The sequence below is a fragment of the Trachypithecus francoisi genome, unplaced genomic scaffold (genome assembly GCF_009764315.1).
Source record: "Trachypithecus francoisi isolate TF-2019V2 unplaced genomic scaffold, Tfra_2.0 Lachesis_group4, whole genome shotgun sequence".
Taxonomy (NCBI): domain Eukaryota; kingdom Metazoa; phylum Chordata; class Mammalia; order Primates; family Cercopithecidae; genus Trachypithecus; species Trachypithecus francoisi.
The window spans coordinates 54,321,277-54,346,269 of NW_022681469.1; the positions used below are offsets into that span (position 1 = coordinate 54,321,277).

At 43.6% G+C, this 24,993-nt stretch overlaps 1 protein-coding gene and 1 non-coding gene across 15 annotated transcripts in view; one reads left to right on the top strand and one right to left on the bottom strand.

Moving 5' to 3' along the window:
* The window catches only part of SRPK2 (SRSF protein kinase 2), a 290,037-nt gene that overhangs the window by 48,411 nt on the left and 216,633 nt on the right, over positions 1–24,993 (top strand). The gene's annotated exons all lie outside the window — the stretch shown is intronic.
* LOC117073798 lies at positions 18,125–18,228 on the bottom strand. The gene has a single exon (XR_004433366.1). It is a non-coding gene; the product is annotated as a U6 spliceosomal RNA (small nuclear RNA).

Below are 24,993 nucleotides of genomic sequence, written 5' to 3' on the forward strand. Positions count from 1 at the left end.
CTGGAAGGTTCTGGCCTGAAGGCTGCATCTGTGGTGTGACAGCCACAACTGCTCAGGCTTCTGTGTCTGGGTGCACCGTGGGGAGGAGTGCTATGATAAGAACATTAGCTCTCAATCTCCCTGGGGAGAAGTTTGGCCTCAAGTGGGATTTGGGCGTTGCCTTTAGGAATGCTCTCTGCATGTCTAGTTCCAGTTTGTATTGGGAAGAATTAAAAAATTCTGCCAACTTCTTTCTCTAGTTTGGCCTGTCTTTTGTGCTGATTCTTTCTAAGATCCCCTCCTATCAGCTCAGGAGTGGGATTTTCTGGAGAAGGAAAGTGTTTTTCTGTTCCTTGGCAGCCCAGACTGCTCACCTTGGGGCATGGAGGAACATGGGCCTGATGAATTTGCTTGAAAGCAGTCTGTAATCCCATCACTTTGGGAGGCCAAGGAGGGCAGATCGTTTGAGCTCAGGAGTTCAAGACCAGCCTGAGCAACATGACAAAACCCTGTCTCCACCCCCCTCCCCCCACTAAAAAAAAACTGGGCTTGATGGCATACTCCTGTAATCCCAGCTACTTGGGAGGCTATGGTGGGAGGATTGCTTGAGCCCAGGAGGTCAAGGCTGCAGTGAGCCATGATTGTACCACTGCATTCCAGCCTGGGTGACACAGTGAGACCCTGTTTTTTTAAAAAAAACAACCATTTCTTGGAAGAATTCTAACAGATAACACTATTATTCTCATTTTACAGATGAGGAACTGAGGCAGGCCCATTGTTTAGAGCTGATAGGTTGTAGAGCCGAGATTTAAAACTACGGGTCCAAGCTTACAGCTGTGCTATCTTGCTTTTTTCAACTAAGAGTCATCCTTATGGAACTTTGGAGTTGGGAGTTCCTTAGCAATTACTTAATCTAATCCTTTCATTTTACTGATGAGAAAATTGAACCTTAGATAATGAGGGATTTATGACGTAGTCTCAAAGACAGGCAGGTAAACAACTATCAGTGACACAAGGTGGAATAGAATGTTAACCAATAGAGGTACAGGCATTTACTATGTGAAATTAAGGGAGGGATCATGTAATTCTGATAACTAGCCAAGAATTGATTTTTTTGTTTGTTTTTTGAGATGGAGTCTCGCTCTGTCACCCAGACTGGAGTGCACTGGTGGGATCTCGGCTCACTGCAACCTTCATCTCCTGGGTTCAAGCGATTCTCCTGCCTCAGCCTCCTGAATAGCTGGGATTACAGGCGCACGCCACCATGTCCAGCTAATTTTTGTATTTTTGGTAGAGGCTGGGTTTCATCATGTTGGCCAGGCTGGTCTCGAACTCCTGACCTCAGGTGATCTGCCCACCTTGGCCTCCTAAAGTGCTGTGATTACTGGTGTGAGCCACCACACACAGCCCCTAGTTGTATTAGCTGTATTAGTTGTATTATTACCACATAACAAGTAACTGTGAAGCATAGTGGTTTAATACAGCATTTATCATCTTAATTTCTATGGCTTAAGAATTTGGAAGCAATTTAGTGGGGTGGTTCTGGCTCAGGGTTGCAGTCATTTTGAAGGCTTGGCTGGGGCTGGAGGATCTGCTTCCAGGCTGTTGGCAGGAGGCCTTGCTTGTTGCCCTGTGGACCTCTTCTTGAATGTTCTCACAACATGTCAGCTGGCTCCATCAAGAGGGAGCAAGGAGGAAGCTGCGGTTACATTTTTATAACGCACTCTTAGAAGTCTCACACTGTCAAGTTCTGCTGCATTTGTTAGAAGGGAGTTACTGGGTACAGCCCACACTCAAGGGAGAGTTCAGGTTCTGCCCTTTGAAGAGATGCAAATTAAGTAATTTGTGAACATATTTTTGAAACCACCACACTGGCTAAGCATATTGAGGAGGAAAAACAGTGGTGAAGAGTCAGAAGACGGGGATTCCAGACCCAGCTCTGCTGCGTGCTCCGTAGGGAGGGAAAGATTCATCTTCCCTGAATTTCTTATTTTCTCTAGGAAAATAGGATCATCAAACTGCACAGCCTACTTTACAGTGGATTATAAAGGTGTCTTAGTCTGTTTACTGTTGCAGTAACTGAATACCTGAGACTGGGTTATTTATTTCTTCTTCTTTTTTTTTTTTTTGGAGATGGAGTCTTGTTCTTGTAGCCCAGGCTGCAGTACAATGGCACGATCTTGGCTCACTGTAACCTCCACCCCCCCGGGTTCAAGCGATTCTGCTGCCTCAGCCTCCCGAGTAGCTGGGATTATAGGCGCCGGCCACCACGTTCAGCTAATTTTTTGTATTTTTAGCGGAGATGGGGTTTTACCATTTTGGCTAGGCCGGTCTTGAACTCCTGACTGCAGGTGATCCTCCCGCCTCAGCCACCCAAGGCTCATTACAGGCGTGAGCTACTGCACCCGGCTGGTAATTATAATAATAATAATAATAATTATTATTATTATTTTTGAGACGGAGTCTAACTCTGTCACCTAGGCTGGTCTCAACCTCCTGACCTCAGGTGATTCGCCCGCCTCAGCCTTCCAGAGTGCTGGGATTACAGGGGTGAGCCACTGGGCCCTGCCAAGACTGGGTAATTATCAAGAAAAGGAATTTATTTCTTTCATTTCTGCATGCTGGGAAGGCCAAGGTCAAGGGGGTGCATCTAATGAGGACCTTCTTGCTGTTGGGGACTCTGCAGAGTCCCAAGGCAGCCTAGAGTATCACATGGTTAGGGGGCTGAGTGCGTTTGCTCAGATCTCTTCCTCTTATAAAGCCACCAGTCGCACTCCCAGGATAACCCATTAAAATTTGTTAACCCATTAATCTATGAATAGGTTCCATTCATGAGGGCAGAACCGTCATGACCCAGTCATCTCTTAAAGACTTGCCTCATAATATTGCCGCATTGGGGATTAAGTTTAAATGTGAGTTTCAGAGGGGATAACCATTCAAATCATATCAAAAGGTGGTAGCAAATACATAAAGCACATAAGATAGGCTCTGTAAACTTTAATGTAGTATAGGGTTAGCTGGCAGACGTGGCTTCTTACCCTAATCCTGCTGTATAATGGCTTAATAGCCATGTAATCTGAACATGTTTAAGCTATCTATGTGCCTCAGTGTCCTCATTTGTGAAATGGGATTAATTATGGCAACTATAGCACTTTGGGAGTCCAAGGTGGGCAGATCACTTGAGGTCAGGAGTTCGAGACTAGCCTGGCCAATATGGAGAAACCCCATCTCTACTAATAGCTGGGTGTGTTGCTGTATGCCTTTAAGTTCCTGCTACCTGGGAGGCTGAGGCAGGAGAATTGCTTGAAACGGGGAAGGCGGAGGTTGCAGTGAGCTGTGATTGAGCCACTGCACTCCAGCCTGGGTGACAGAGAGAGACTCCGTCTCAAAAAAAAACAAAAAAAAACCAAAACAAACAAACAAACAAAAAACATTATAGCAACTACAGGGTTATTGTGAGGATTAAGTAAAAATTCAGGTGATATATTTTGCATAATGCCTGCTGTATTAAGACAGGCACTGTTTGGCTGGGCGTGGTGGCTCACACCCGTAATCACAGCACTTTGGGAGGCCGAGGTGGGTGGATCACGAGGGCAGGAGATCGAGACCATCCTGGCCAACATGGCAAAACCCCATCTCTACTAAAAATACAAAAATTAGCCAGGCGTGGTGGCATGTGCCTGTAATCCCAGCTACGCAGGAGGCTGAGGCAAGAGAATTGCTTGAACCTGGGAGGCGGAGGTTGCAGTGAGCCAAGATTGCACACTACCCTGGCGACAGAGCGAGACTCCGGCTCAGAAAAAAAGGGCACCATTCAATAAATAGTAACTTTGCTATTTACTCTTTTCTTCCTGTTATGTCTGTTCAGTTATGTCTGGTTTTTGGGCTTAGCCAGTCCTTGACCCTAGGACTTTCACATGATATTTGTGAAGGATCTCTGATTACATAGGGTATTAAGGTGTGGTTGTACTTTAATGCTACTGTATGTTATTACTCTCTTTTCCTAATTCTTTTTTTTTTTTCCTGAGATGGCGTTTCACTCTTGTTGCCCAGGCTGGAGTGCAATGGCATGGTCTCAGCTCATTGCAACCTCTACCTCCCGTGTTCCAGTGATTCTCCTGCCTCAGCCTCCTGAGTAGCTGCGATTACAGGCATACCCAGTTAATTTTGTATTTTTAGTAGAGATGGGGCTTCTCCTTGTTGGTCAGGCTGGTCTCGAACTCCCAACCTCTGATGATCCGCCCACCTCGGCCTCCCAAAGTGCTGGGATTACAGGCATTAGCCACTGCTCTGATATATTTTTTTCTTATTTTTTATTTTCTGTTTTCAGTGCTGGCATGAAATGATAATTTTCTTTTCTTTTTTTTTTTTTTTGAGACAGAGTCTCACTCTGTCGCCCGGGCTGGAGTGCAGTGGCCGGATCTCAGCTCACTGCAAGCTCCGCCTCCCGGGTTTACGCCATTCTCCTGCCTCAGCCTCCTGAGTAGCTGGGACTACAGATGCCCGCCACCTTGCCCGGCTAGTTTTTTGTATTTTTTAGTAGAGACGGGGTTTCACCGTGTTAGCCAGGATGGTCTCGATCTCCTGACCTTGTGATCCGCCCGTCTCGGCCTCCCAAAGTGCTGGGATTACAGGCTTGAGCCACTGCGCCCGGCTGATAATTTTCTTTAGATAGAATTTTTTCTGTTTTAAAGCATATCACCTGATGGGGCAGAACCAGTTTGGTTAGAAAGTAGTTCAAATGTGACTGGACATGGTGGCTCACACCTGTAATCCCAGCACTTTGGGCGGCCAAGGTGGGTGGATCACCTGAAGTCGGGAGTTTGAGACCAGCCTGACCAACATGAAGAAACCCCTTTTCTACTAAAAATACAGAATTGGCGGGGCGTGGTGGCCCATACCTGTAATCCCAGCTACTCAGGAGGCTGAGGCATGAGACTCGCACAAGAGCGAAACTCAGTCTCAAAAAAAAGAAGTTTGCCAAACAGCCATATTCTCACTAATGTTAATGGTATATGTCATTGGTATGGACTAATTTGAAAACATTTTGATTTCTGTTTTCAGGGAAAGTGTGCAATTATGATACAGCTGTCTTTCACGAGTAGTTGAGACATTTGAAATGTCTTTGTTAATGTAGTTTAGAATTAATTGTGCGAGCTACCACATGTGGCTTTTTTTTTTTGAGACGGAGTCTCGCTCTGTCACCCAGGCTCAAGTGCAGTGGTGCCATCTCTGCTTATTGCAGCCTCCGCCTCCCGGGTTCAAGCAGTTCTCCCACTTCAGCTTTCCAAGTAGCTGGGACCACAAGTATGTGGCACCACACGTGGCTAATTTTTAAATTTTTTTTGCAGAGATGGGGGTCTCGTCAAACTGCCCAGGCTAGTCTCAAACTCCTGGACTCACGCGATCCTCCTACCTCAGCCTCCCAAAGTGCTGGGATTATAGGCGTGGGCTGTCATGCCCAGCCATAATTTTTCCTCCTCCTCCCCCTCCCCCTCATTCTTTGGCTGAATATCTCATGGTAGTTACACATATTTATAAGCCAGTCTGTGGTCACTGTGGTGGCTCACTCCTGTGATCCCAGCACTTTGAGAGGGTGAGGTGGGAGGATCACTTGAGTCCAGGAGTTTGAGACCAGCTTGGGCTAGTGAGACTCTGTCTTTACCAAAAAAAAAAAAAAAAAGTTAGCCAGGCATGGTGGCCTGTAATCCCAGCACTTTGGGATACTGAAGCCAGAGGATTGCTTGAGTCAGGAGTTTAAGACCAGTCTGGGCAACATAGCAAGACCCTGTCTCTACAAAAATTAAAAAATGAGCTGGGACTGGTGGTGCGTGTCTGTAATCCCAGCTACTTAGAATGCTGAGTAGAGGTGGGAGGATCACTTGAGCCCAGAGGTCAAGGTTTCAGTAAGCCATGATCATGCCCACTGCACTTCAGCCTGGGTGACAGAGTGAAACCTTATCTTTTAAAAAAAAAAGGGCCGCGCGTGATGGCTCAAGCCTGTAATCCCAGCACTCTGGGAGGCCGAGACGGGCAGATCACGAGGTCAGGAGATCGAGACCATCCTGGCTAACACGGTGAAACCCCATCTCTACTAAAAAATACAAAAAAACTAGCCGGGCAAGGTGGCGGGCGCCTGTAGTCCCAGCTACTCGCGAGGCTGAGGCAGGAGAATGGTGTAAACCCGGGAGGCGGAGCTTGCAGTGAGCCGAGATCCGGCCACTGCACTCCAGCCTGGGCAACAGAGCGAGACTCCGTCTCAAAAAAAAAAAAAAAAAAAAAATAAATAAAAAGCCAGTCTTATCTCATAGCTAAGTAAAAGATAAATTAATTTATGTTAATTTTATGGTTCCCAGGCAATGTGCAGTATTTTATTTCTTCGTGTAGAATTTTTACTTTCTAGTAAGTCCTTGATTTTCAGGACCCAGAAAACTGATACCCAACAGATGTTCGGTGCTGCTTAAATCATGCAGTTAATAGTGTTTTTTTTTTTTTTTTTTAAACAAATAAGCAGCACAGACTTGAAGCTCCATCAGTAACTAGAGTTGTGAAATGGAATGTGGCTTTTGTGGATTTTTTGTTGTTGTTGTTTGTTTTTCTTTTTGAGATGGAGTCTCGCTCTGTGTCACCCAGGCTAGAGTGCAGTGGTGCAATCTCGGCTCACTGCAACCTCCTCTGCCTCCTGGAGTTCAAGCAATTCTTCTGCCTCAGCCTCCTGAGTAGCTGGGACTATAGGTGCGCACCACCATGCTTGTCTAATTTTTGTGTTTTTAGTAGAGATAGGGTTTCACCATATTGGCCAGGCTGGTCTTGAACTCCTGACCTCGTGATCTGCCCGCCTTGGCCTCCCAAAGTGCTGGGATTATAGGCGTTAGCCACCACGCCTGGCCTTGTATTACTTTTGACAGTGCTGGAGACTTAAAGTCTATTGACTTCATGTAACAGTTGTTTGAGTACCCTCTGTGTTCCAGTCACCATGCAGAGGTGACAAGCAGGAGCTGTTTTCTGCATCAGAGAGAGTTGTGTGATAATCAATTAAGTGCAGAATCCTTCACTTTCTAGGAAAGGAAATACTGCAGTTGTGAATGCAGTTGAGAATGGTTTGAAGCCAGTTAGTAAATTGAAATAGTTATTGATGATGAAATACTTACCTCCAAGAATTTTTAAAAAAACTTTAAAACCTTGGTAAAAGCATTTGGTGATTATTTTGCTGGATTAGAAAACCTTAGAAGTTTTTTCAGCTTTGATATAAAGTACATCTGTAGAAATACTGTCACCTGGTACTTCCTTAAAAGAGCAGTAAAATTTTGCCCTCTTTTTTAAAAGAAAGAAGTTAAGTTTCATCTTAATGTCTAGTCAGCAGAGAGAGGGAAGTACATAACGTTTTAAACCTTTGCTACTGAACAGAACTTTCTGTGATTATGGAAACATTCTGTGTCTGTGAGGTCCAGTATCATAGCTGAAAGCTGGCCCTTGGTAGTGTGAAGTGTGACTAGTGTGACCGAAGAACTGGGTTTAATTTTATTTAACTCTGATTTAAATTTAAATAGCTACATGGGGCTGATGGCTATGTTAATGGAAAGAGCAGATGTAGAACATAGGCCCAAGAGCACACACACCATGTCTGTTTTGGACACCGATTTCTTGCCCTACTTGTATTCCAAACACATTGACATGTACGTGTGTAAAATAAATATGGATGAATATATAGATGAATGAGTTTGAGAAGTTTTCATCCTTTGAAAGATAAGCTGTTTCACGTGTCTTTCATGTTATTCCCTGTAATAATTTATAATTGTTATATCACACCTATAATATGTTTTCCTTATAATGAATTTTTTTTTCATTTCTTGCGATATACTTGGTCATATTATTCATTTGTTTAGTTTTTGGCATTTCTTTAAAATGTGAGAATTACTTTAGGATATCTCATCAAACTCAAAACCTGCTGCTTAGATTTTAGTTTTTGAATCTATGGGAGAGAAATTGGGACTGAGAATTGAGATTCATCATAATGGACTCTTTTGACATTTGACATCAGTAGAACAGTTGTTACTGTTCTTTGTGTCATTTACACAACTACTTAAAATCCCCCTTTCCTTCCTTCAGTGTTTTATTTTTATTTTATTTTATTTATTTATTTTTTTGAGACGGAGTCTCGCTCTGTCGCCCAGGCTGAAGTGCAGTGGCACGATCTTGGCTCACTGCAAGCTCCACTTCCTAGGTTCACGCCATTCCCCTGCCTCAGCCTCCTAAGTAGCTGGGACTACAGGCACCTGCCACCACGCCTGGCTAATTTTTTTTTTGTACTTTTAGTAGAGACGGGGTTTCCCAGTGTTTGCCAGGATGGTCTCGGTCTCCTGACCTCGTGATCCACCCGTCTCGGCCTCCCAAAGTGCTGGGATTTACACCTACAGTGTTTCAAATAAGAAACTAGATAAGCGAGTTTCCTTTTCTTTCTTGCTTTTTTTTTTTTTGAGATGGAGTTTCCCTCTTGTTGCCTAGGCTGGAGTGCAATGGTGCAATCTCGGCTCACGGCAACATCTGCCTCCGGGATTCAAGTGATGCTTCTGCCTCAGCTTCCTTAGTGGCTGGGATTACAGGTAGCTGCCATCACATACAGCTAATTTTTTGTATTTTGAGTAGAGACGGGGTTTCACCATGTTGGCCAGGCTGGTCTTGAACTCCTGACCTCAGGTGTTCCATCCGCTTCGGCCTCAGTGTTGGGATTACAGGCATTAGTGACTGCTCCCGGCCTTCTGTTTTTTTTTTTTTTTTTTTTTTTTTAAAGTGTGAGTGTGGGTGAAGCTTAATGGGTTTAAATCAGAAGAATGCCTAATTGTTCATTCCCAGAGGCCATCACACGAGGGCTAGCAGAAAGACTTGCAAATAAAGTTAATTGTGGTACTTAGGAAATATGGAATAGTGGAAGGATTGTACAGTCAAATCTTTAAGTTAGAGTGTAGAGCAGGGGTCTGCAAACTGCGGATTGCTGGCCAGATATAGCCTGTCATGTGTGTTTGTGTGGCTTGTAAGGTAGCTTTTACATTTTTAAATGATTGAAAAAATTCAGAAGATTTTGTGATATTACAGGAAATTCAGATTTCAGTGTATAGCCCAGGTGCTCTTTGGGAGACTGAGGCAGGAGGATCACTTGAGACCAGCCTGGTCATTATAGTGATATCCCGTCTCTACGGGGGGGGAAAAAATAAAAAAAGGTGTGGCAGCATACACCTGGGGTCTCAGCTACTTGGGAGGCTGAGGTGGGAGGATCACTTGAGCCTGGGAGAGAGAAGCTGCACTGAGCTGTGATGACGCCATCACTGCACTGCAGCCTGGGTAACAGAGCAAGACCCTGTCTCAAAAAAAGAAAAAAAAAAAAAGGAAAGAAAAGAAAATGTTGTATATCTCACTTTGCATAACCATAATTGATATGTCTTTTGTTCTTTCGTGGTGCTCCATGAAAAAATTGACTGCTTCAGCTCACAACTCAACTGCCCACTTGCTTTTTCTTGAAATAGTCATTATATTTTGGTGTATGGCGTAAGTTCTTTATGCATACTTCCCATTTTCTCACACAGAATTTTGAAAAGGTATATATTTAAGGTTAGAGATTAATAAAAACAATTTTTTACTTCTTTGTTACAGACATTTAAAAAATGATATGAAGAATATAATTACTACTAGTATAGTTACGGATCCTGGCCTTTTTTTTTTTTTTTCCTGTGACAGTGTTTCACTCTGTCTCCTGGGCTGGCATGATCTTGGCACACTGCAGTTTCATGATCTTGGCACTCTGCAGTGGCATGATCTTGGCACACTGCAGTTTCTGCCTCCTGGACTCAAGTGATCCTCCCACCTCAGCCCCCCGAGTAGCTGGGACTACAGTTGTGTGCCACCACGCCAGGACAATTTTTGTGTTTTTAGTAGAGATGGGGTTTCACCATGTTGGCCAGGCTGGTTTCAAACTGCTGCCAAGTGATCTGCCCGCCTTGGCCTTCCAAAGTGTTAGGATTACAGGCTTGAGCCACCGCACCCGGCCAGGAGCCTGTCCTTGATTCATGCCAAAGCACTAGTATTAGCATCAATCAAGGCACTAGAAATACTAGTACCTTAGCATGAATCAGGACCAGGATCCTGGCCAGGCACATACCTTTGCTACTGCACTGTCAGTGAAAAAAGCAAACAATATTTTAGTAGTATTCTCAGGGGTTCACAGGAGTTCATGGCCTCGTACTTGGAGAGATGCCGTTGACCACTGTCACTCAGTGTTCAGGACTGCTGTTCCTTCCTCTGAATTCTTCTGGATATCTCAGGTGGATGTTTCTTCCTTCATTATTTTGTTAACAATATTTATGACAATTAGGTGAGCTCCTTGAAGATGAGAAGTTGTCTCTTAATCTTTATTATATTCTTCTATGTTTGGTTCGTAGTACCTGGATCACAGGTAATTAATAAGTGCTTATGGAATGAATGAGGTGATTGAAATAAACAGATTTAAGAACACCAGAACTAGTTTGGAATCTAACTAGAGGAGGAATGGCTTTTTGTTCCTCTATTCAAAATTCTTGAGGTCATGTATTTTGGGCATAAAACTTTGAATAGTTTACAATGATGTCTCAGAATTACATAAAATATGAAATTATTTATCCTTGTTTTACAACAGATTTCCGTGACTTAATTAATGCAAGAATGGATCAAAGGCACATGCTTGAATATCTGTCCTTTGAAAACTCTTTTTTTTTTGAGACGGAGTCTCGCTCTGTTGCCCAGGCTGGAGTGCAGTGGCCGGATCTCAGCTCACTGCAAGCTCTGCCTCCCGGGTTCACACCATTCTCCTTTCTCAGCCTCCCGAGTAGCTGGGACTACAGGCGCCCGCCACCTCGCCCAGCTAGTGTTTTGTATTTTTTAGTAGAGACGGGGTTTCACTGTGTTAGCCAGGATGGTCTCGATCTCCTGACCTTGTGATCCGCCCGTCTCGGCCTCCCAAAGTGCTGGGATTACAGGCTTGAACCACTGCGCCCGGCTTGAAAACTCTTTATAAAATACAAATAGACACTTTCTTAAAAATTATTGAAAAAATTAGTTTTAATAGTTAATGTCATAACTATTACTATTCCTTTTAAAATCAGTGACAATATTGAGTTGACTGCTCTCCTTTTTTTTTTTTTTTTTGAGACGGAGTCTTGCTCTATCGCCCAGGCTGGAGTGCAGTGGCCGGATCTCAGCTCACTGCAAGCTCCGCCTCCCGGGTTTACGCCATTCTCCTGCCTCAGCCTCCCGAGTAGCTGGGACTACAGGCTCCCGCCACCTCGCCCGGCTAGTTTTTTGTATTTTTTAGTAGAGACGGGGTTTCACGGTGTTAGCCAGGATGGTCTCGATCTCCTGACCTCGCGATCCACCCGTCTTGGCCTCCCAAAGTGCTGGGATTACAGGCTTGAGCCACTGCGCCCAGCCTGCTCTCCCTTTTTGTTGTGTGGTATTATGGTATTTAGCAGTGTTAGTGCAGTCAGACAAAAACACCCCAAACAGGTTAAAAAGAAGCAAAGCTTATTATTCTCAGGTGATATTATCTTTTTGAAAAATCCAAGATTCCAATTTGAGAACTATTATAGCCAAAAAGGGTCAAAATAAACAGTTCCTAACTATAGGATAAAAGTAAAATACTTCAAAAGTAATTTATTGGATATATACAATGAACAACATCCTATTTACAACAGGATTCAAAAATTATTTCTCTTTCATAATTGAGAAAATTTAACCCGATAAAAGTGATTTGAACAGGCCACTTAATTACAACAGAATACTAGCCTTTAAGGTCAGTGCTTTTAGCTTGAGACTCTTAGGTTGGACTTTTATATTATCTTTAGAATCTGTGGGGCACAGTTACTCATGCCTGTAATCCCAGGACTTTAGGAGGTTGAGTTAGGTGGATCACCTGAGGTCAGGAGTTGGAAATCAACATGGCCAACATGGTGAAACCCCAACTCTACTAAAATTACAAAAAAAATCAGTCAGCCGTGGTGGCGCTGCTGGCATGCACCTGTAATCCCAGCTGCTCGGAAAGCTGAGGCAGGAGAATCGCTTGAGTTGGGGAGGTGGAGGTTGCAGTGAGCCGAGACTTGCCACTGCAGCCTGGGAGACTCTGTTTCAAAAACAAAAAACAAACAAAAAAAAACTTGTAACAATTTTGACTAAATTTATTTAAAGATGGTAAAGTTTTATTCACCTTTTATTTTTGCCTTGTAATAACTTCAAATTAGTACTTTATCTTAAAACATTTTATTTTCAAGGTTTTGGTTAGAGGAGTTACATTGAAAAAGTATTTTTTTATATTCTTTTTTAAAGTTTTTTTAATTATAAGAAACTTCAAACTTACAAACTGAACTGATAGCATGTTAAACCACTAAGTACCTGGCACCTAAATTTAACAATCATTAAGATTTTGTTCCATTTTTTTCTTTTTTTGCAACTGTATTTAAAAGCAGTTGGCATATTACTGCCGTATCTCTTGCATATTATTTCTCCCTTACGTATTTCTGTATACATCACTGTCTTAGTTGACTCGGGCTGCCATAACAATATACCATAGACTGGGTAGCTTAAAACAAAAGACATTTCTTTTTCACAGTGCTGGAGGCCGAAAGTCTGAGATAAGGCTGCCATCATGGTCAGGTTCCAGGCGGGACCTGTTCTTGGCTTGCAGATGGCTGCTGTCTCACTGTGCCATCGTGCTTAGCAGAGTTAGGGAGCAAGCTGTCTGGTGTCTCTCCTTATATAATCCCATCCTGAGGTCAGGTGCAGTGGCTCATGCCTGTAATCCTAGCACTTTGGGAGGCCAAGGCAGGTGGATTACCTGATGTCAGGAGTTTGAGACCAGCCTGGCCAACATGGTGAAACCCTGTCTTTACTAAAAATACAAAAATTAATCGGGTGTGGTGGGAGGTGCCTGTAATCCTAGCTACTGGGGAAGCTGAGGCAGGAGAATCGCTTGAACCCGGGAGGCAGAGGTTGTAGTGAGTCAAGATCGTGCCATTGCACTCCAGCCTGGGCAACAGAGTGAGACTCCATCTCAAAAAAAAAAAAAAAAAAAAAAAAAAAAAAAAAAAAAGAATCCCTTCATGAGCCCCACTATCATTGATGCCTTCCTCTAACCCTAATTACCTGCCAAAGGCCCCACTTTCAGATATCACACGGGGTAAGGGCTTCAACATAGGAATTTTGGGGGGACACAATTCAGCCCATAGCAATCATGTATTTATTACATAATCATAATGCATTATCACACCCAACAGAATTATAATTTTTCTGGTGTCATCTAAAACTCATATCAAGGTCGGGCATGATGGCTCATGCCTGTAATCCCAGCACTTTGGGAGGCCGAAGTGGGCGGCTCACTTGAGATCTGGAGTTCGAGACCAGCCTGGCCAACATGGTGAAACTCCATCTCTACTAAAATTACAAATATTTGCTAGGTGTGGTGGCAGGTGCCTGTAATCCCAGCTACTTGGGAGACTGAGGCAGAAGAATCACTTGAACCTAGGAGCCAGAGGTTGCAGTGAGCCAAGATGGCACCATTTGCATTCCAGCCTGGGCAACAGAGAGAGACCCTGTCTCAAAAAAACAAAAAACAAAAACTCAATCCATGTTCACATTTCCACTATCACTTTAGGGAATGCCTTTTTACAGTTGATTTATTAGAATTGGGAACTCAGAGTGTGTTAAATTTGTTATGCTTTTAAAATCTGGAAGTGGTTTTAAAAGTAGTTCACTAAGACAACAGACTCTTTCCTCAACCAACGTGTTAGTATGAAAAAGAAATTTAGAGGAGGGATTGCTATAGAGTAAAATTACTTAAAACATGTAACAACAAATGTAACGGGAACTTTTTTTTGGTTTTCAGTCCTAACAAATCAGCTGTAAAAAGATGGTAATATCCTAAATTCCATGTAACGCCAATATTCTGGAAAACTGGTACATATACATGTTTGAGTTGTAAATTAAAAAATAACATCTTGAAAGTATTTTCATTAAAGGTTTTATATTTCTAACAAATTATAATGGTATTTTAAAACAGTCCCAACACACTAAAGAAAAATTTGAGTGAAGATGTTATTAAAAGTCAAGTCACCATTTTGTGAGGTAACTTTACAAACTTTTCCAAAGCAGAATTTATCGTAGTAGTTTACTAAAACGTTGTCAAGAAAAGAACATTACTTTTTTCTCTGTGTTTTCTATTAACTGTGGTGAATATTTGATGTGAAATGCCGTTCAAATATGAATTTAACCAGTAGGTGGCAATAAATCAATATCCAAATTTATTTTTAAGAAAAGTTCAAGAAAGATACCATAAATCATAAACAAGATAACATTTGTTTTTTTTCACAAATAAACATTTTTGTGCTTTTTGGCTTTAGTAAATGTTATTTAATTTGAAAATTTGGTATATATGTTATTTTTATACGATAAGCAAAGTTGATTTTTTTTTTTTTTTAGATGGAATTTTGCTCTTGTTGCCCAGGCTGGAATGCAGTGGTGCGATCTTGGCTCACCGCAACCTCTGCCTCCCGGGTTTAAGCAATTCTCCTGCCTCATCCTCCTGAGTACCTGGGATTACAGGCGCCCGCCTCCACACCCGGCTTATTTTTTGTCTTTTTAGTAGAGTTGGGGTTTCTCCATGTTGGTCAGGCTGGTCTTGAACTCCCGACCTCAGCTGATATGCCTGCCTCGGTCTCCTAAAGCGCTGGGATTACAGATGTGAGCCACCGTGCCTGGCTGCTTTTTTTTAATTTTTAGTTTTAAAGATAGTCTTGCTCTGTCACCCAGGCTGGAGTGCAGTGGCGCCATCTCACTGCAACCTCTGCCTCCTGGGCTGTCGAGCCTCCCACCTCAGCCTCTCCAGTAGTTGGAACTGGAGTCACACAACACCATGACCAGTTTTCAAAATGTTTTGTAGAAATGAGATATCACTGTATTTCCCAGGCTGGTCTGGAACTCCTGGGTTCACGCAATTCTCCTGTCTCTGTCTCCCAAAGTGCTGGGATTACAGGTGTGAGCCATGACAACCAGCCCAAGGTTCATTTTAAAGCTATGAGTTGATTTTTGATAATTGAATATTTGTTCATAGTTCTTTTAGAAACTGAGTGATAATGCAATTGTTTGCTTTATTATCTTGTGGCTATAGTCATGGAATTGGGAATTTTTTGTCTTCCTTTATTAGAAATTTAATAATTATTTGATAATAAGTAGTGTTATTTATTTTTTGAAACAGAGCCTTACTCTTGTTGCCCAGACTGGAGTGCATTGGTACCATCTCAGCTCACTGCAGCCTCCGCCCCCTGGGTTCAAGAGATTCTCCTTCCTCAGCCTCCTGAGTAGCTGGGATTACAGGCATATGCCACCACACCTGGCTAATTTTTTTGTATTTTTAGTAGAGACGGGGTTTCACGGTGTTGGCCGGACTGATCTCGAACTCCTGACCTCAAGTGACCCACCCGCCTTGGCCTCCCCAAGTGCTGGGATTACAGGCATAAGCTACCGCGTCCAACCAATAAGTAGTGTTCTTTAAGTTAATTAATTAATTATTGTTATTATTATTATTATTATTTGGGTCTATCTCCCAAGCTGGAAGGCTGGAGTGCAGAGGCATGATCTTGGCTCATTGCAAACCTCTGCCTCCCGCGTTCAAGCGATTTTCCTGCCTCAGCCTCCTGAGTAGCTGGGATTACAGGCATGTGCCACCACACCTGGCTAATTTTTTTGTATTTTTGGTGGAGACTGGGTTTCACCATGTTGGTCAGGCTGGTCTCAAACTCCTGACCTCAAGTGATCCTCCCGCCTCAGCTTCCCCAAAGTGCTGGGATTACAGACATGAACCACCGTGCCCAGACAAACTTTATATGTATTTTAATACCAGAAACATCAAGGCTGGGCGCAGTGGCTCATGCCTGTAATCCCAGCACTTTGGGAGGCTAAGGTGGGTGGATCACGAGGTCAGGAGTTCGAGACCAGCCTGGCTAACATGGTGAAATCCCAACTCTACTAAAAATACAAAAATTAGCTGGGCCTTGGCCGGGTGTGGTGGCTTACGCCTGTAATCCCAGCACTTTGGGAGGCCAAGGTGGGCGGATGATGAGGTCAAGAGATCGAGGCCATCCTGGCCAGTGTGGTGAAACCCCATCTCTACTAAAAATACAAACATTAGCCAGGCATGGTGGCGTGTGCCTATAGTCCCAGCTACTTGAGAGGCTGAGATGGAAGAATTGCTTGAACCCAGTAGACGGAGGTTGCGGTGAGCCGAGATTTTGCCGCTGCGACAGAGTGAGACTCCATCTCAAAAAAAAAATTAGGCGGGAGCCTTTAATCCCAGCTACTTGGGAGGCTGAGGCAGGAGAATAACTGGAAACTGGAACGCGCAGGTTGCAGTGAGCTGAGATCACCCCACTTCTCTCCAGCCTGGGCAACAGGAGTGAAACTCTGTCTCAAAACAAACAAAACAAAACAAAACAAAAAAAACCCCAGAAACATATCATTGTCTGATATAAATGACTAGAAGAAATCAGTGTATATTTATATGTAATAATGGTATAAATGTAGTAGATTAGTTGGTATTTATATTTGGATCAGTTATTACAGCATTAGACTAGAATGTTTGGTAAATGGTACATAAAGCATGATACTATTTATAAATATTTTCCAAAAGCTCATTACCAAATTTTTTTTTTTTTTTTTTTGAGACGGAGTCTTGCTCTGTCGCCCAGGCTGGAGTGCAGTGGCGCGATCTCAGCTCACTGCAAGCTCCGCCTCCCAGGTTTACGCCATTCTCCTGCCTCAGCCTCCCGAGTAGCTGGGACTACAGGCGCCCGCCACCTCGCCTGGCTAGTTTTTTGTATTTTTTAGTAGGGATGGGGTTTCACCGTGTTAGCCAGGATGGTCTTGATCTCCTGACCTCGTGATCCGCCCGTCTCGGTCTCCCAAAGTGCTGGGATTACAGAATTGAGCCACCGCGCCCGGCCCCAAATATTGTTAATAAATGTATATGTATATTATTTTCTGTCTCTCTTTCTCTCATAAAACTGTACAAAATGAACTAGCAGGAAGCAGAAAGTAACTACTGCTGGAAAGTAGGAAAGAGATTGGCTCTCAGGACGTATTTTTCAGGGAATATGGAGCTATTTCTTGTAATATTAGCAGTTTTCATTTCTGAGGAAGAAATGTGAAAATACTCTTTGTTCTCTAGTGTATTGTTTGAATTAAAAATACTGTATACAGTTGAACATCATCCTGAGCAGAGCAACCGGTGATTACTAAACATTAATTAAATTTGTCACTTCAGATTAGAAATTTTTGAAGGTCTTTGTTTTGTATATTATCTATACACAAACTGCTAAATGTTATTACTTAATGTTTGTTACAGTAAACATTTCTGGGTATTATCCAACCTATATTCTTATAATTTCTAATGTAAAATTTCTTTTTTTTTTTTGAGACAGAGTCTCGCTCTGTCGCCCAGGCTGGAGTGCAGTGGCCGGATCTCAGCTCACTGCAAGCTCTGCCTCCCGGGTTCACGTCATTCTCCTGCCTCAGCCTCCCAAGTAGCTGGAACTACAGGTGCCCGCCACCTCGCCTGGCTAGTTTTTTGTATTTTTTAGTAGAGACAAGGTTTCACCGTGTTAGCCAGGATGCTCTCGATCTCCTGACCTCATGATCCACCCGTCTCGGCCTCCCAGAGTGCTGGGATTACAGGCTTGAGCCACTGCGCCCGGCCAAAAATTTCATACATCACAATTTACATCCATAGTTTTAAGCTTTTTGCTTGTTTCTATTTATTTGTTTGTTTGTTTGTTTGTTTGACGGAGTCTCACTCTGTCACCCAGGCTGGAGTGCAGTGGCGTGATCTGGGCTCACTACAACCTCCACCTCCTGGGTTCAAGCTATTCTTCTGCCTCAGCCTCCCAAGTAGCTGGGGTTACAGGCGAGCGCCACCACACCCAGCTAATTTTTGTATTTTTAGTAAAGATGGGGTTTCACCATGTTGGCCAGGCTGGTCTCCAAGTCCTGACCTCGTGACCTGCCCACCTTGGCCTCCCAAAGTGCTGGAATTACAGGTGTGAGCTACCACGCCTGGCCTTATTTTTTTATGTAAAAAGTTACAGAACACTTCATGAATTTGCTAGTCATCCTTGGGCAGAGGCCATGCTAATCTTTTCTGTATTGTTCCAGTTGTATATGTGCTACTGAAGTGAGCACTTATTTTTTGTTTGTCTTTTTTTGAGATGGAGTCTCACTCTGTCACCCCGGCTGGAGTGTGGTGGCACGATCTCTGCTCACTGCAACCTCCACCTCCCAGGTTCAAGCTATTTTCCTGCTTCAGCCTCCCTAGTAGCTGGACTTATAGGCACCCACCACCATGCCTTGCTAATTTTTGTATTTTTAGTAGAGATGGAGTTTCACCATGTTGGCCAGTCTGGTCTTGAACTCCTGACCTCAGGTGATCCAACCACCTTGACCTCACAAAGTGCTGGGATTACAGGCATGAGACACTGTGCCTGGCCTACGAAGTGGGCACTTATTTTTTAAATATCACTGTTTTCTCCCCGCTGTGGATATCTTTTGTGCAGTTAGTTTTAAGGTTAGGAAGAGTAATTTTTTTTTTTTGGAAATAGAAGGTATTTTGAATCTAACTGAGTTCAAAGTTATGAGCAATGCTAGTTTCTGTCATTATTTTCAGATTGTCTTTTAGAAAGAGCAACCAAGTTTATAGTTCTGTTGATTGTGTATATGTACTTGTTTTGCTTCATCTCGATCAACTTTTGGCTTCACATTTTGTTTAGTTTTTTTCAGGTGACGGTGAGGAATGTACCTTTACCTTTGTTGATGATTTGTTGTGTGGGAAGCCGTGTTTTTCTTGTGCTTTAGAATGTTACGTTGCATCAGTCGCCCTTGTTTTGGTTGGTCCTCTTTTACCTGCTTTGGGCCTTTGTGCTGCTGGCTTTCCCCAGTCTTCATCTGGTTGGCATGTGTTCTTCTTTTTTTTCTTTTTTTCTTTTAGAAATGGGGCTTCACCCTGTTGGCCAGGCTGGTCTCAAACTCCTGGCCTCATGTGATCCACCTGTCTCGGCCTCCCAAAATGCTGAGATTACAGGCCTGAGCCACTGTACCTGGCCAAGGTACAAGTTCTTCCTTTTGTCGTCAGCTTTCATGTCATGCCTTGGAGACTTTGATGACCATTCCATCTGTGGTCCCTCCTAAGTTCGTGTTCCCTTGGAGATATGTGTCTTTTCCTCTAGTACTTACTTATTGCAACTTGCTGTATGCTTTTTGTGCTGTTTACTGTGTTTTCTGCTAGACCTCAGTTCTGTGAGATGAGGGCTCATACGTGCTTTATTCAAACGCTGAAAAATCAGGGCCTAAGCAGTGTGTGAAATGTTGTATGCATTTAAAAAGTAGTTGTTGAAGGAGTGAACTTGGCAAAGGTTTACGTGTTTTATATCAGAACTCATTTAACTTTACTATTCATCTCTCTTGTCTCTTTACTCAGAAATTACTTTTTCTCCTTGTCTCCCCCAAAGCGAGGATATGGTTTTAGGATCAATAGTTTAAGTAATGGATTATTTATTTGTAACTCTTTGATACATCTGAACTTCTTTGTTGAATATACTATGAAATATGATCTAAATTAATTGTGCAATAACTATTTAAGTACATTTATTGAATTATTTTACCGTTTGTGGTTGTTTTAAGGATTTAACATTTAAATATGACTAGAGAAGTACTATTTTAGTCTATTTATCAGTACTCAATTTGTATTTTGTTTGCCATAACCTCTTTTTTTTTTTTTGAAGTGGAGTCTCGCTCTGTTGCCCAGGCTAGAGTGCAGTGGCACAATCTTGGCTCACTGCAACCTCTGCCTCCTGGGTTCAAGTGATTCTCCTGCCTCAGCCTCCCAAGTAGCGGGGACTACAGGCATGATGCACCACCACACCCAGCTAATTTTTTAAAAAAATATTTTTGGTAGAGATGGGGTTTCACCATGATGGTCAGGCTGTTGTCGAACTTCTGACCTCAAGTGAACCACCCACCTTGGCCTCCCAAAGTGCTGGGATTATAGGCGTGAGCCATCACGCCCGGCCTTTTTTTTTTTTTTTTTCTTTTAAGACACAGGGTCTTGCTTTGTCACTTGGGTTGGAGTGCAATGACAGAATCACAGCTCACTGTAGCATCAAATTCCTGGATTCAGGGGACCCTCCTTTTCTCAGCCTCTTGAGTAGCTGGAACCATAGGCATGCACAGCCATGCTGGCTAATTTTTTTTTTTTTTTTTTAATAGAGACGGGTCTCACTGTATTGCCTACGTTGGTTGCAAACTTCTGGCCTCAAGCAGTCTTCCTGCCTTGGCCTCAGAAAGCACCTAGATTACAGGCAGGAGCCACTGCATGTGGCCCTGTTGCCATCACTATTTTTTTTTTTTTTTTTTGAGGCGGAGTCTCGCTCTGTCGCCCGGACTGGAGTGCAGTGGCCAGATCTCAGCTCACTGCAAGCTCCACCTCCCGGGTTTACGCCATTCTCCTGCCTCAGCCTCCTAAGTAGCTGGGACTACAGGCGCCCGCCACCTCGCCCGGCTAGTTTTTTTTGTATTTTTAGTAGAGACGGGGTTTCACCGTGTTAGCCAGGATGGTCTCGATCTCCTGACCTAGTGATCCGCCCGTGTCGGCCTCCCAAAGTGCTGGGATTACAGGCTTGAGCCACCGCGCCCGGCCTGCCATCACTTTTTAATCTTAGTGTTGCTGGCGTGGGTGCAGTTTTAGAATCCTTCTTACTGTAAAGTATGAATGCCCTTTTAATCTAAAAAATTATCGAATTCGTTAATTCTAGTAGTTTCAAATTAATTTCCTTGGGTTTTCTAGGAAGAGTCCTGTCAGTATTAAGGCGAATGTTTTTCCCCGTTATTAATGTTTGCCACTCCTGCTCTCCTTTTCTTCCAACCATTATAAAGATTTCTAGCTATGGAATGAATAGAAATGGAGACAGGAGCCAATTCTCATTTTGTTACTGGTTTTATTTTATTTTTATGTTTATATTTATTTTATTTTATTTTATTTATTTTTTTGAGACAGAGTCTCGCTCTGTTGCCCAGGCTGGAGTGCAGTGGCACTATCTCAGCTCACTGCAAGCTCTGCCTCCTGGGTTCACTCACACCATTCTTCTGCCTCAGCCTCCCAAGTAGCTGGGACTACAGGTGCCCGTCACCATGCCTGGCTAACTTTTTTTTGTATTTTTAGTAGAAGACGGGGTTTTGCTGTATTAGCCAGGATGGGCTCAATCTCCTGACCTCGTGTTCTGCTCGCCTTGGCCTCCCAGAGTGCTAGGATTACAGGCATGAGCCACCACACCAGGCTATTTTATTTTTATTTCTAATATTTTTGAGACCGAGTCTTGCTCTGTTGCCCAGGTTGGAGTGCTGGGACGTGATCTTGGTTCACTGCAACCTCTGCCTCCTGTGTTCAAGTGATTCTCCTGCTTCAGTCTCCCGAGTAGCTGGGATTACAGGTGTGTGCCATCATGCCTGGCTAATTTTTGTATTTGTTTAGTAGAGACGGGGTTTCACATTGTTGGCCGGGCTGGTCTCGAACTCTTAGCCTCAAATGATTTGCCCGCCTCGGCCTCCTAAAGTCCTGGGATTACAGGCGTGAGCCACCATGCCCGGCCCTTTTCTAATAGAGTTCTTAAGCCACAGAGATGAGACGTTTCTTCTGTTTTTCTACAGGAGAAAATGGGGAAAAATGCTGAATTGGGTGTCACTTCATTTTCTGTACCCTTTCCCATCTTCTGCTGCTCTTTTGTTCTGTTTCCTAGCATTTTTTTTTTTTTTTTTTTTTTTTTTTTTTAAGACGGACTCTTGCTCTGTCGCCCAAGCTGGAGTGCAGTGGTGCAATCTCGGCTCACTGCAGCCTCCACCTCCCAGGTTCAAGCGATTTTCCCCACCTCAGCCTCACGAGTAGCTGAGACTCCATGCGTCCACCACCATGCCGGGCTAATTTTTGTATTTGTTTCCCAGCATTCTTAGTTTTCCCTGCTCTTTCTGTTTCAGAATCTTATCTAGTTCTGTCTCAGTCCTTGATGTCTTCATCTTCTTATAATACCTACTGTTCTCTTCCTCTTAAAACTATCTTATCCATCCACATTAGTACATGAGATTTTGTTATCTTCTTTCATTTTTCAGATCTATTTGTATTTCAGAAAAGAGCTTTCTTTTTTTTTTTTTTTTTTTTTTTTTTTTTTTTTTTGAGACGGAGTCTCGCTCTGTCGCCCAGGCTGGAGTGCAGTGGCCGGATCTCAGCTCACTGCAAGCTCCGCCTCCCGGGTTTACGCCATTCTCTCGCCTCAGCCTCCCGAGTAGCTGGGACTACAGGCGCCCGCCATCTCGCCCGGCTAATTTTTTTTGTATATTTTAGTAGAGACGGGGTTTCACCGTGTTAGCCAGGATGGTCTCGATCTCCTGACCTCGTGATCCGCCCGTCTCGGCCTCCCAAAGTGCTGGGATTACAGGCTTGAGCCACCGCGCCCGGCCAAGAGCTTTCTTTTAAGGTGAGGGAATAAATTAGATGACTAATAGGCAGTGTGACATGGTGAAATATATAAAGATTCAGGCAATGTGGGAAAAAAAGTTTGGGGGAGGTGGTTAAAACTGGTCCTATAGATTAGTAATATGTAAGCTCTTATCTCACATCTGAGACTGGAACTCGCAGTTCCTATTCTATGTACTTAATTAAAAATATTTATTTTTATTTTTTTATTTTTATTTTTTTTGAGACAGAGTCTTGCTCTGTAGCCCAGGCTGGAGTGCAGTGGCGTGATCTTGGCTCACTGCAAGCTCTGCCTCCTGGGTTCACACCATTCTCCTGCCTCAGCCTCCCGAGTAGCTGGTACTACAGGCGCCCGCCACCGCGCCTGGCTAATTTTTTGTATTTTCAGTAGAGACGGGGTTTCACTGGGTTAGCCAGGATGGTCTCGATCTCCTGACCTCGTGATCCACCTGCCTCGGCCTCTCAAAGTGCTGGGATTACAGGCGTGAGCCACCGCGCCCGGCCTATTTTTATTTTTTAAGAGATGGGGTTTTGCCATGTTGCGCAGGCTGGTCTTGAACTCCTGGCCTCAGTTATCCTCCCACATCAGCCTCCTGAGTGTCTGAGATTACAGGTACATGTCACTGCACCTGGCAAAGTTTCTATTAAAAAAAAATTTTTTTTTTTTTTTTGAGACAGAGCCTTGCTCTGTCACTGAGGCTGGAGTACAGTGGTGTGATCTCAGCTCACTGCAACCTCCACCTCCTGGGTTCAAGTGATTCTCCTGCCTCAGCCTCCTGAGTAGCTGGGATTACAGGCGCCTGCCACCACACGTGGCTGATTTTTTGTATTTTTAGTAGAGATAGGGTTTCACCATGATCGCCAGGCTGGTCTCAAACTCTTGACTTCAGGTGATCCACCTACCTCGGCTTCCCAAAGTGCTGGGATTACAGGTGTGAGCCACCACCCCTGGCCTTTAAAAAGTGTTTTAAAAAATACATTGGGCTGCATATTGATTTACCACTCCTTCCACTCTGTAATCTGTCCTCCAGGCCTGATCCATTTTGGATGTAGTTGGGGAATTTGATTGGAATGAACCCAGCGATAGAGTCATTTGTATGTCTCCCCTGGAAGTCTGATAATCTGTATGTCTGCTGTCTTCTAGAAGAAACTCCTATAGGCTGGGCACTGTGGCTCATGCCTGTAATCCCAGCACTTTGGGAGGCCAAGGCGGGCCGATCACTTGAGGTTAGGAGTTCGAGACCAGCCTGGAAAACATGTTGAAACCCTGTCTTTACTAAAAATACAAAAATTAGCCGGCTATGATGGTCGATGCCTGTAGTCCCAGCTACTCGGGAGACTGAGGCAGGAAATTGGCGTGAATCCGGGAGGCGGAGCTTGCAGTGAGCTGGGATCAGCCCCTACACTCCAGTCTGGGTGACAGAGTGAGACTCTGTCTCAAAAAAAAAAAAAAATCCTATAAATTTTAGAGTTGTTTAGATCAGCTAATCTGTGTTAAGTATCTTGTGTTCTTTCATTCATTCAGCTAGTGTTGGGCACCTACTATAAATGGGCATTGCTAGGCCCTGGGGATGTAGTAATAAACCAGGACATGTGGGCCTCACCCTTCAGCATCTTGTTATTTTGTTATCTGGCTGTGGAGTCAGATGTGTAGCAATTAATACATCTCAAAATGCCGTGTAAAGTGGTGGGAGAAGTATCAGATGCTAGGGGAACGCTTCATCTGAACTTGGCAGGGAGGAGAGCGTCAGGATGCTGGCGAGGGGTACAAAACCAAGAGATTGGCAGTGGTTAGCAAAATTTTTCTGTAAAGGACCAGATAAATAATTTAGACTTTCCAGGCCACGTGACCTCTGTTGTAACTGCTTAACTCTACCATTGTAGTGTGGAAGCAGCCATGGACCATAGATAAACAAATGAGCATGGTGTGTTCCAATCAAACGTCAGTTGTGGACACAGAAGTTTGAATTAACTAAGAATTTTCAGGTGTCATGAAATATTCCATTGATTTTTTTCCCCCAGTCATTAAAACAAAAATGTAAAGGCCATTTTTAGCTCATATATCCTAACAAATACCGCTGGCATGCTGTAGCTTGCTGCCTTGTGGACTATGCTGCTAAACTGCTCATTATCAGGGGTCTTTTGCTTATACCTTGAACATTTTTGTTTTTTTTGATACGGAGTTTTGCTCTTGTTGCCCAGGTTGGTTGGAGTGCAGTGGCACGATCTCAGCTCACTGCAACCTCCGCCTCCTGGGTTCAAGTGATTTTCCTGCCTCAGCCTCCTGAGTAGCTGGGATTATAGGCGCCCACCACCACACCTGGGTAATTTTTTGTATTTTTAGTAGAGACCAGGTTTCACCATGTTGGTCAGGCTAGTCTTGAACTCCTGACCTCAGGTAATCAACCCATTTCCACCTCCCAAAGTGC